The sequence below is a fragment of the Arachis stenosperma genome, chromosome 3, assembly GCF_014773155.1.
Source record: "Arachis stenosperma cultivar V10309 chromosome 3, arast.V10309.gnm1.PFL2, whole genome shotgun sequence".
Lineage (NCBI taxonomy): Eukaryota > Viridiplantae > Streptophyta > Magnoliopsida > Fabales > Fabaceae > Arachis > Arachis stenosperma.
The window spans coordinates 8,662,445-8,674,540 of record NC_080379.1 but is presented as its reverse complement, the minus strand read 5'-3'; positions in this window follow the sequence as shown (position 1 = coordinate 8,674,540).

Sequence of the window (12,096 nt, the reverse complement as noted above, 5' to 3'; positions counted from 1 at the left end):
ATTTCTTTGCAGATGGATGATCATATAACCATAGTATTTCACCATGGAGGTAGGTTTGTTACCAAGGAGGATGGTAATGTAGCATATGTTAGCGACAACATTGATGAGTTGGTTGGATTAGATGAGGACACAATGGATGTGTTTTCAATCAGGGACTACTACAAAGTGTTAGGATATGATAACATTGTGGAATGTTGGTGGCTGGCTCCTGGAAGACCTCTGAAGACTGGGTTAAGAGCTCTTTCACATGATTCTGAGTTGTTGGAGATGTGTTTTCATGCGAAGAATAACCAAGGAATTGTACATGTTTACTTTGAACATGGAGTATCCCAACCAAAATTTGATGATGAAGAGGAGTGTCCAGACTTGTGTGAGATTTCTCCCAACCCCATGTCCATTCCCACCCCAAACCCAAATACAAGCACCCCCCACACCACCACCAAACAATCTACTATTGATTTAACACCCACAATTCCAGTTCTAATGCAGCCACAAAATCAAATGTTGAGACTACTTCAGTTACCAAACCCCCACCCAATGCATCAGCTAATGTCCCAACAAAGTCAACAACCACGAATGAAGCTAAACCAACTACATCGAAGCCCAACTCATCCAAGCTTACCACTGCCAAGGCCACTACATCTAAGCCTAACTCATCTAAGTACACCACTGCTGCCCCCTCTACATCCAAGCCCAACCAATCTAAGCCCACCACTATGAAGCCCACTATCTCCAAGCCCAACTTATGTAAACCCACCACTGTCAATCAAACCCAACCAAAGTTTCAGTCATTTAAGCCCGCAACTAAAAAAGTCACACCAAATAATAACAAGCCAAAAACTGCCAAAGCAACCACTGTGAAATTCACTCCCCCTGTGACCAGATCAGCTAGTAGATCAACACCTAAAGTTCAACAAAATGAACATAGCAATGAGGACGACAGCAGTAGTAGCAGTGATTCAGACGAGAGTGCTGAAGACTCTCTTTATAAGGCAGGGCCTATTGATAGCTCAACTGAAACTGAGACTGACAGTGGAGGATTTGAAGTGACGAAGAAGAATCATAAGTTGAAACATGCACCTGGATCTGCTTGGAGTAAGGAAAAACGAAAAATGCTATTGGAAGAAGATATCCTAATGGTGAACTCTGATGAGGAGGTTGACTTGGTAGATGTGTTAGGCAATAAAGCTGCTGCCCAAGGTGGAGAATATAATGCCTATGATCCATATTTTGCTGATTCAGATGGAAATGACTCCTGGCATTCTGAAGAGATGAAAACTCCCCCAAACAGCGAAGATGAGGACACAGCAGATGATAGTGATGATGTGTTCCCACAATTCAATGAGGGAGCTAGATTCGGAGAGTGCAACCTTCAAGTAGGAATGAAGTTCAACACTAAACAAGACTTCATTGAAGCGGTTAGAGAATTCACTATACAAGAGGGGAGGCAGATCAAATGGAGAAGGAATGAGAGCTATAGAGCAAGAGCAATCTGTAAGTGGAAAAAACAAGGATGTAAGTGGGTGGCTTATGCAAGCAAAGATCGTGAGGAGACATGTTGGCAGATGAAGACATTTTATAATGATCATATATGTCCCAGAAAGAGCAAAAACAGAGCTGCAAATAGAAAATGGCTTGCAGGAAAATTAGTAAAGAAGCTTAGGAAGTATCCAAACCTGAAGCATGGAGAGGCAGCAACATATTTCAAGAGAAGATGTGACTTGGATTTGAACAAATCATCATTGACTAGAGCCCTTACAGATGCACGGAATGTTGTATATGGTGATGCGGCTGCACAGTATTTAAGGTTGAGGGACTATGCGGAGACCCTTCTTAAGAGTAATCCTGGATCCACCATTAAGATCGGTGTTAGTCCTCAACTGGATTCAGATCCTATTTTTGAAAAAATATATGTTTGCCTTGACGGATGCAAGAAGGGATTCAAGGCTGGGTGTCGACCATTAATTGGCCTAGATGGAGCATTCTTGAAGACACAGTTTGGAGGACAAATTCTCTCTGCAGTTGGCCAGGATGCTAACAACCATGTCTACATCATTGCTTGGGCCATAGTGGAGATAGAGAACAAAGAGAACTGGAGGTGGTTTTTAGAGCTATTGGTTGAAGATGTTGGTGAACCAAATCATGGATGGTGCATAATGTCAGACATGCAGAAGGTAAAACAATTTCATTTTATGTAATTTTTCAAACTTGTTGAAAGGTTTAATTGAGTTTATTAAAATATTTGAGGGGTCTTATTGAGTACATTAATATATTTTGAGGGGTCTGTTTGAAGCACGATATTAAAAAATTGAGCGCTGCAGGGGCTTATACCAGCAGTACGGGAGGTTATGCCAATGGCCCACCACAGGTTCTGTGTCTGGCACTTATGGCGAAACTTTAATAAGAAATGGAAGGAGTCGGAACTTAGGGGTCTTTTATGGGAGTGTGCTAGAGAAACTACAAGGCATGGCTTTCAACAGAAACTGGAAAGGATTCGGAATCGAAGTGAAGAAGCTTGGGCTTACTTGGACAAATGGCCTAAGAAATCATGGACCACGGCATTTTTTAGGCATGACCCAAAAATAGATAACATCACAAATAATGCATGTGAGGTTTTTAACTCTAGGATTAAGAGTATCGGGCAAAACCAATTATAACACTTTTGGAGGAGGTTAGGATGTTTGCAATGAGATCAATTGCAAAGAACAAAGTGAAATTAGTCAATTACATAGGTAAATTACCCCCAGTTCAGCATAGCAAACTACAAAAGATTAGAAAAGAATCTGGAAAGTGGCTTCCTATTTGGAGTGGAGATGAATACTATGAAAGATTTGAAATTCATGGGTGGCCGACTAACATGGCTGTTGATTTGGGAAAGAGCATATGTACCTGCAGATTTTGGAAAATAACAGGTGCATCTTTCACTAACTTTAACTACTTAGACAAATTGTTGCTAATATATGTATTTGTTTATGTCATTGTATAAATTTGATTAATATATATAGATTTGTTTTAGTTGTTGAGCCGACTGTTACTTCCATAAATGTGATTAATATATATCGATTTGTTTACGTTGGTAATAATTTATATTAGGAATACATAAAAAGTACATTAGGAGTATTTTTTTTTCATATGAGATTTTTTTCATTGATTAATATATGAGTTTATTTATGTTTTTGAGCTTATTGTGTAATAAGGAGTCATATAAATTGTAGGTATGCCATGTGTTCACGCATGTGCTGCACTATCACGGGTAAATAAAGATCCGGAAGACTTTTGTCACAAATGGTTGACTATGGATTCTTATAAGGCTACATACTTGCACTCATTGAATCCAATTCCAGGAGAAGCATTATGGGAAAAATCTGTATACCTTAAGCCTCTGGCTCCTAAAGTAAAGAGAAAGCCAAAAACTTTGACAAAGAAAAGAAGAAAAGATGCTGATGAGAAACCTTCAGGAAGTAGAAAACAAAAAAGTGCAACTAAGTTGAATAGAAAGTACAAGCAGTTCACTTGTACCTATTGTGGGACAAAAGGCCATACTAAAAGAAGTTGCAGTCATAGAAAGGCTGACGATGAAGCCATTGCTGAAGCTACTGTAGCAGCTTCAGCTGCTGCTGTTGCAAATTCTAGTGAAGTTGCTGCTGTTGCAAATACTGGTGATGCTGTCGATGTTGGTGCTGATGGGCATAATGGGAATACTGCTAGCAATGATGGACATGTTGCTAATGATATTGGAAATGATGCTGATAACAATGCTAATAATGATACTGCAGCTTTAGAGGTTGAAATCACACAACCCAGTTATTCACAACCATTGATTAATGAAGTGGTATGACTTTCCAACTCACTTTAAAGCAATAAACAATAATTATTCCTTATACATTTCTTTAGTAGAACTGACTCGTTATCTTGCAGGTTGCTCCACTTGTTCCAATTCAACCTACAAGGCCAAACAAGTTGCCCCCAAAGAGAAGATCTCAACACTCAACTGCTGCAAATATGGATCCAATGCAAGGAGCAAGTTCTGGGACAGCAGCAACATTGGCAGGGGTCATGAGATTTGTCCCTACGCCAGGCTTCATACCTCCAAGGAAGAAGTGATGAGAAGCTTTCTGTTTTGTTGTATTTAACTATGTTAAACTTGGGTTCATCTTGATGATTGTATTTTGGGATTAGTTTATGTACAAGTCAGAAATAGTAAAACTGATATAGAATGTTCAAGTTTGGATTTCAATAGTTAGTTGTATTTTGAATGGTTTTAATATTTTGTATAATGATGATACTACATACTTCTCAATGCTGATGATTGTTATAACTATCAGTGCTAGTATCACCATGTTACTATAACCATTTATCTTAAATTAGGTGTTTTAATTGCAACTTGATATGTACACGTTGAAGACTGTGATAATATTCAATATCACCATGTTAGCCAAGTTAAAATTGAAACTTGCATATCAGTTATTATAATAATTTATGTTCAATTAGATGCTGTTTTTTATGGCAACTTCATACCACTACATTGCAAAAATTGATAACATTCAACATTATCATATTAGCCAACTTGAAAATAACACTGGCAAAAACTGATGTTTAACATATCTATTGCATTCAAGTCAATTTCAATTCTACAATAAGGAACAATTTCACATGATTTATTTTCTTACAACTAAGCCATAACCAATACACAAAACCACAATAAAAAACACAAGCAAACTTAAAACACAGTTCCATATTTTTAAAACCCTAACATCAACTTCCAAATCCCTAATTGTCCATCTTAAATTTATTTTCCAATGGTCAACATCTCTTGCAGAATCAACTCTCCCAACAATGGTTTCATCCTCTTCATCTGCCCATACGAAAAGCCCGCACCATTTCTTTCTTGCGGTCTGCAACGAAACCAAGAAATTTTTTTTACATAAAATACAGTTAATAACAAGGTTCCAATAAGCTCCCAGGATTCAGCAACTCACATTGTAGTTTGGGCAACCAAAAAAAGGTCGCTCAGGATTGGCGTCTGTACCAGACCAACGAAGAACAGGGCGCATCCCGCATCCACACCATTGAGGAAGCTTCCCTGCTCTGATGCGATTGGTGGTCCTCGCCCAAGTTCCATGTGAACGTGACCTATTTGAGCTCCCTGAACCTTGACTGCTGCTCTCAATCATCCCTATGAAGACGATGATGAATTATCAGTTTAGGGGTTTTGAGCCATTGTTTAGGGATTTATTTCAATCGTAGGGGCCAAATTGAGGCATAAAATTCTATCTCCAGGTCATGTAACTGTTAGCAATCCCACTCAGCACTTAATAGGCCACGTGTAGTTCACTGTGTCATGACAATGTGCCACATCAGCTTTTCAGTGACAGAGATGACAGCAGGGGCAAGCCGGAGCCACAATTACAAAATTAGGGGTTCTAATTGAGGCTAATAAAATTGTAGGGATCATTTTGAGTCTCGAGCCAAATTTCAGGGGCCAAATTGAGATTTAACTCTACAAAATGATAAACTGCAAACATGGAAAGACGAAATGATAAAATGCAAAAACATACTGAGAAGAATTCTTATTTCAAATTGTTTATCATATTTATAAACGCAATTTCCTTATAAAAAAATTATCTATGAATAATTGTGGATCTGTTTTAGTTTTTTTTCTAATCTATTATCTATTATTAAAATCAGATTTTTTTTCAATTAATAGCATAACTGACAAGACATATTTTAAAGATATCTTTTAATATTTTATTTGATTCACTTAAATACATTAATTAAATAATTTAATTGAGATAAATATCAAATTATTTAATATTTTATTTGATCACATTAATTATAAATAATTAATTACATTAATTATTTGATTAGACTGAAACAAATAAATTTATTTTATTTTAATTTACATTAATTTTTTTGTCTTATGTATTTTAATTAATTATTTTTAAAAGTATTAAAATTAATCATTTATTTGATTTGATGCAGATAAATATTAAATTATTTAATATTTTGTTTGACTACATTAATTATAACTAATTGGTTATATTAATTAGGATAATCTCTTTTATTTTACAAAATAACATGGATCATATAGTACATTATTATTTAGATATGAGATAAATAGATGCATTTTCTTTAATTGTTGTAATATAGAAAAAATAGTACCAAAGAACACTTTGTAAGGTGTGTGAAGTATGTATGTCCTATTGTGCCATAATATGCAAAATTCTTTTTTTCTAATTTGCTAAAGTTAAACGGCTATCTTTACTTGAGTATTCATTGTGTACAGCCCTCATTTTTTATTAGCAACTCTAATCATTTTTAAAGTAGGCCACTTCTAAATCTCACCATTTTGAATATTAAACATAAAACAATAAGATAAAGCAATAGTAACTTTTGAAATAGAAATAAGATTACATTTAAAGCTTGACACATATAAAACTTCAAATAAAATTCCGTTGAAGAAAAAACGATTCCACATAAAGTTATAATAGCTTGTGAATCATTTGGCATGACAATTTTAACTAGATTAATGTGTTTAAAAGAATGTAAATATTTAAGACTAAAGCAAATGTGAGCAGTTTGTCACGGCTCTGGACACATTTCAACGCTATCATGTCGATACTCGAACTTACTCAACCTCTTGAGTTAAGACCAAGTTAGTTTAACCCTCAATACTTAACAAAAAAAGGTTAAGAATACAAGAGTACACAAGAAAAAAAGTTTTGGTAAAAAGAACACTTTATTATCTAAATGTTTATTACAAATGACTCACACACCTAGCTCTAACTCTCACCCCTATTTATAGCCATCCACCTCCTCAATGGATGGTTAGGATTAAATCTAATAAACAATCTAGATTGATCATCTAGAACCTTCACTATAAATATCTATCCTACCACATTTCTCAAAATATTTCTAGATCATTTTTATTCCATACTACTATTCATACTTCTATATACATCTATATATATCCACACTCTTCTGTAATACTCTACAACCTTTCAGAGTCTCCTAGAATCTTCTAGCGTATTTCGAGACCTTCTAGAACTTCTAGAATGTTTCAGAACCACCTAGAGCGTTCTCAAATATTCCAGAAAACTAAACAAACACAATTAAATTTAACTTTCTAAAATTTACAATGACATTCTTTCCCACATATTACATAGACGTCCTCGTCACGTTCTGTTCATGATAGCGTTCTAAGTGTTCTTGAAATTGCCACAGGTCTTTACGAGCTTCCCAGCTAGCATCGGTTATCGGGAGTCATTTCCACTTGATCAAGTATTAGATACTTGGTGGTACTCTTCTTCGTCGCACGACACGATTAGCTAAAATCTCTTCGATTTTCCTATCAAAGGATCTAATCACCACAGCGGAGTATGACTCGAGTCACCTCTACTCAGTTCATCTTGGTCTTCGTGATATGGTTTAAGCATACTCACATGAAAAGTCGGGTGGATCTTTATAGAGGGAAGGAGTTGTATTTTGTAAGAAATCTCTTCAACATGCCCAATGATCTCAAATGGTCCTTCGTATTTGTGGATCAAGCCCTTATGACCCTTGTGAAAGGCTTTGAATTGTTGTGGAAGAAGTTTAATCATTACCTTATCTCCCACTTGATATCTTTCATGCCTCTTCTTCTTATCTGTTAATTTTTTTATTCTCTTTGTAGCTTTATCGAGGTAAGAACGAGTGGCATCTGCCTATTCTTCCCATGAATTAATCATATGATAAGCTCCAGGGCTCTTCCCTGAGTAAGAGGAAGAAAGAGAATATGGTGTAAGCGGTTGTTGTCTAGTCACAATCTCGAATGGACTCTTTTCTGTGGACTCACTCCTTTGCAGATTGTATGAGAACTGAACAATGTCTAGGAGTTTTGTCCAATTCTTCTGATTAGCACTTACAAAATGTCTCAAATAACACTCGACTAAAGCATTCACTCTCTCAGTTTATCCATATATTTGAGGATGGAAGCTTATCCAAAAATGAAGCTCCAATCCAAAAAGTTTGAACAACTTTGTCCATAGTCATCTTGTGAAGCGTAGATCTGATACTCTTAGGTAATCCTCAGTACTTCACCACATTCTTGAAGAATATTCATGATGCTTCCTCTGCAGTGCAATCAATATTCAGTAGGAGTAGGTATAAAGGTAGCATACTTCGAAAATCGATCCACTACCACGAGGATAGATCCAAACCCCTCAAACTTCAGTAAGGCAGAGATGAAATCCAAAGACACACTTTTCCACGGTCGCTCTGGTGGCAGCAGAGATTCCAACAATCCACTTGATGTCTTGTTTTCAATCTTATATTGTTGGCACATAAGACAAGTATTCACATAGCTCTCCACTTCATCCCTCGTTTGAGGCCAATAATAGAAAAATCCAATAAGTGCCAAGGTCCTTTGTTGGCCTTGATGACCAACCTATTTGGTGTTGTGGCATTCCTTCACTAGCTTTCTCCTTAGATTTTTTCACTTAGAGATGTATAGTCTTCTCCCTTTGGTGTAGAGAAGGTTGTCTTCTAGCCAAAATCTTTTGGTCTTACCTTCTCTAGCCTACTCCACCTACTTTTTGTCCAATGGATCATGATGCAACCCCTCTTTGATGGTATGCACAATATCTCCTTTGACCATGAAAATGGCTGCCAACTCAACCTTACGGCTCAGTGCATCTGCTACCACATTAGTCTTGTCAGGCTTGTATTTAAATTCGAAATCAAACTTGGCTAAGAAATCTTGCCACCTAACTTGTTTGGGGCTTAACTTTTTCTAAGTTTAGAAGTAGCTTGTAGCCACATTGTCTGTCTTGACGATGAAGTGTAAACCAAGCAAGTAGTGTCACCAAGTTTTCACACAATGCACCACCACGATCATGTCCTTCTCTTGGACAGTGTATCACCTCTCTATATCATTCAACTTACAACTCTTGAAGGCAATAGGATGTCCTTTTTGCACCAAAACTCCTCCAATAGCATAGTCAGAAGCATCAGTATAGACTTCAAACACCTTTGAATAGTCGAGCAGTGCTAGTACTGGCCCTTCTATGATAATAGCCTTCAATTCATCAAAGGCCTTTTGATACTCCTTTGGCCATTTTCAAGAGTGATTACTCTTGAGAAGATCAATTAATGGTGCAGCCTTGGCAGAGTATCCCTTGATGAAAGCTTGTCGAGAAGTAAAGCTCCGATCCAAGAAGTTTGAACAGCTCTAAAGGAGCATGAATATCTTGTGAAGCGTAGATCTGATACTCTTAGGTAATCCTCAGTACTTCACCACATTCTTGAAGAATATTCATGATGCTTCCTCTGCAGTGCCATCAATATTCAGTAGGAGTAGGTATAAAGGTAGCATACTTCGAAAATCGATCCACTACCACGAGGATAGATCCAAACCCCTCAAACTTCAGTAAGGCAGAGATGAAATCCAAAGACACACTTTTCCACGGTCGCTCTGGTGGCAGCAGAGATTCCAACAATCCACTTGATGTCTTGTTTTCAATCTTATATTGTTGGCACATAAGACAAGTATTCACATAGCTCTCCACTTCATCCCTCGTTTGAGGCCAATAATAGAAAAATCCAATAAGTGCCAAGGTCCTTTGTTGGCCTTGATGACCAACCTATTTGGTGTTGTGGCATTCCTTCACTAGCTTTCTCCTTAGATTTTTTCACTTAGAGATGTATAGTCTTCTCCCTTTGGTGTAGAGAAGGTTGTCTTCTAGCCAAAATCTTTTGGTCTTACCTTCTCTAGCCTACTCCACCTACTTTTTGTCCAATGGATCATGATGCAACCCCTCTTTGATGGTATGCACAATATCTCCTTTGACCATGAAAATGGCTGCCAACTCAACCTTACGGCTCAGTGCATCTGCTACCACATTAGTCTTGTCAGGCTTGTATTTAAATTCGAAATCAAACTTGGCTAAGAAATCTTGCCACCTAACTTGTTTGGGGCTTAACTTTTTCTAAGTTTAGAAGTAGCTTGTAGCCACATTGTCTGTCTTGACGATGAAGTGTAAACCAAGCAAGTAGTGTCACCAAGTTTTCACACAATGCACCACCACGATCATGTCCTTCTCTTGGACAGTGTATCACCTCTCTATATCATTCAACTTACAACTCTTGAAGGCAATAGGATGTCCTTTTTGCACCAAAACTCCTCCAATAGCATAGTCAGAAGCATCAGTATAGACTTCAAACACCTTTGAATAGTCGAGCAGTGCTAGTACTGGCCCTTCTATGATAATAGCCTTCAATTCATCAAAGGCCTTTTGATACTCCTTTGGCCATTTTCAAGAGTGATTACTCTTGAGAAGATCAATTAATGGTGCAGCCTTGGCAGAGTATCCCTTGATGAAAGCTTGTCGAGAAGTAAAGCTCCGATCCAAGAAGTTTGAACAGCTCTAAAGGAGCATGAATATCTTGTGAAGCGTAGATCTGATACTCTTAGGTAATCCTCAGTACTTCACCACATTCTTGAAGAATATTCATGATGCTTCCTCTGCAGTGCCATCAATATTCAGTAGGAGTAGGTATAAAGGTAGCATACTTCGAAAATCGATCCACTACCACGAGGATAGATCCAAACCCCTCAAACTTCAGTAAGGCAGAGATGAAATCCAAAGACACACTTTTCCACGGTCGCTCTGGTGGCAGCAGAGATTCCAACAATCCACTTGATGTCTTGTTTTCAATCTTATATTGTTGGCACATAAGACAAGTATTCACATAGCTCTCCACTTCATCCCTCGTTTGAGGCCAATAATAGAAAAATCCAATAAGTGCCAAGGTCCTTTGTTGGCCTTGATGACCAACCTATTTGGTGTTGTGGCATTCCTTCACTAGCTTTCTCCTTAGATTTTTTCACTTAGAGATGTATAGTCTTCTCCCTTTGGTGTAGAGAAGGTTGTCTTCTAGCCAAAATCTTTTGGTCTTACCTTCTCTAGCCTACTCCACCTACTTTTTGTCCAATGGATCATGATGCAACCCCTCTTTGATGGTATGCACAATATCTCCTTTGACCATGAAAATGGCTGCCAACTCAACCTTACGGCTCAGTGCATCTGCTACCACATTAGTCTTGTCAGGCTTGTATTTAAATTCGAAATCAAACTTGGCTAAGAAATCTTGCCACCTAACTTGTTTGGGGCTTAACTTTTTCTAAGTTTAGAAGTAGCTTGTAGCCACATTGTCTGTCTTGACGATGAAGTGTAAACCAAGCAAGTAGTGTCACCAAGTTTTCACACAATGCACCACCACGATCATGTCCTTCTCTTGGACAGTGTATCACCTCTCTATATCATTCAACTTACAACTCTTGAAGGCAATAGGATGTCCTTTTTGCACCAAAACTCCTCCAATAGCATAGTCAGAAGCATCAGTATAGACTTCAAACACCTTTGAATAGTCGAGCAGTGCTAGTACTGGCCCTTCTATGATAATAGCCTTCAATTCATCAAAGGCCTTTTGATACTCCTTTGGCCATTTTCAAGAGTGATTACTCTTGAGAAGATCAATTAATGGTGCAGCCTTGGCAGAGTATCCCTTGATGAAAGCTTGTCGAGAAGTAAAGCTCCGATCCAAGAAGTTTGAACAGCTCTAAAGGAGCATGAATATCTTGTGAAGCGTAGATCTGATACTCTTAGGTAATCCTCAGTACTTCACCACATTCTTGAAGAATATTCATGATGCTTCCTCTGCAGTGCCATCAATATTCAGTAGGAGTAGGTATAAAGGTAGCATACTTCGAAAATCGATCCACTACCACGAGGATAGATCCAAACCCCTCAAACTTCAGTAAGGCAGAGATGAAATCCAAAGACACACTTTTCCACGGTCGCTCTGGTGGCAGCAGAGATTCCAACAATCCACTTGATGTCTTGTTTTCAATCTTATATTGTTGGCACATAAGACAAGTATTCACATAGCTCTCCACTTCATCCCTCGTTTGAGGCCAATAATAGAAAAATCCAATAAGTGCCAAGGTCCTTTGTTGGCCTTGATGACCAACCTATTTGGTGTTGTGGCATTCCTTCACTAGCTTTCTCCTTAGATTTTTCACTTAGAGATGTATAGTCTTCTCCCTTTGGTGTAGAG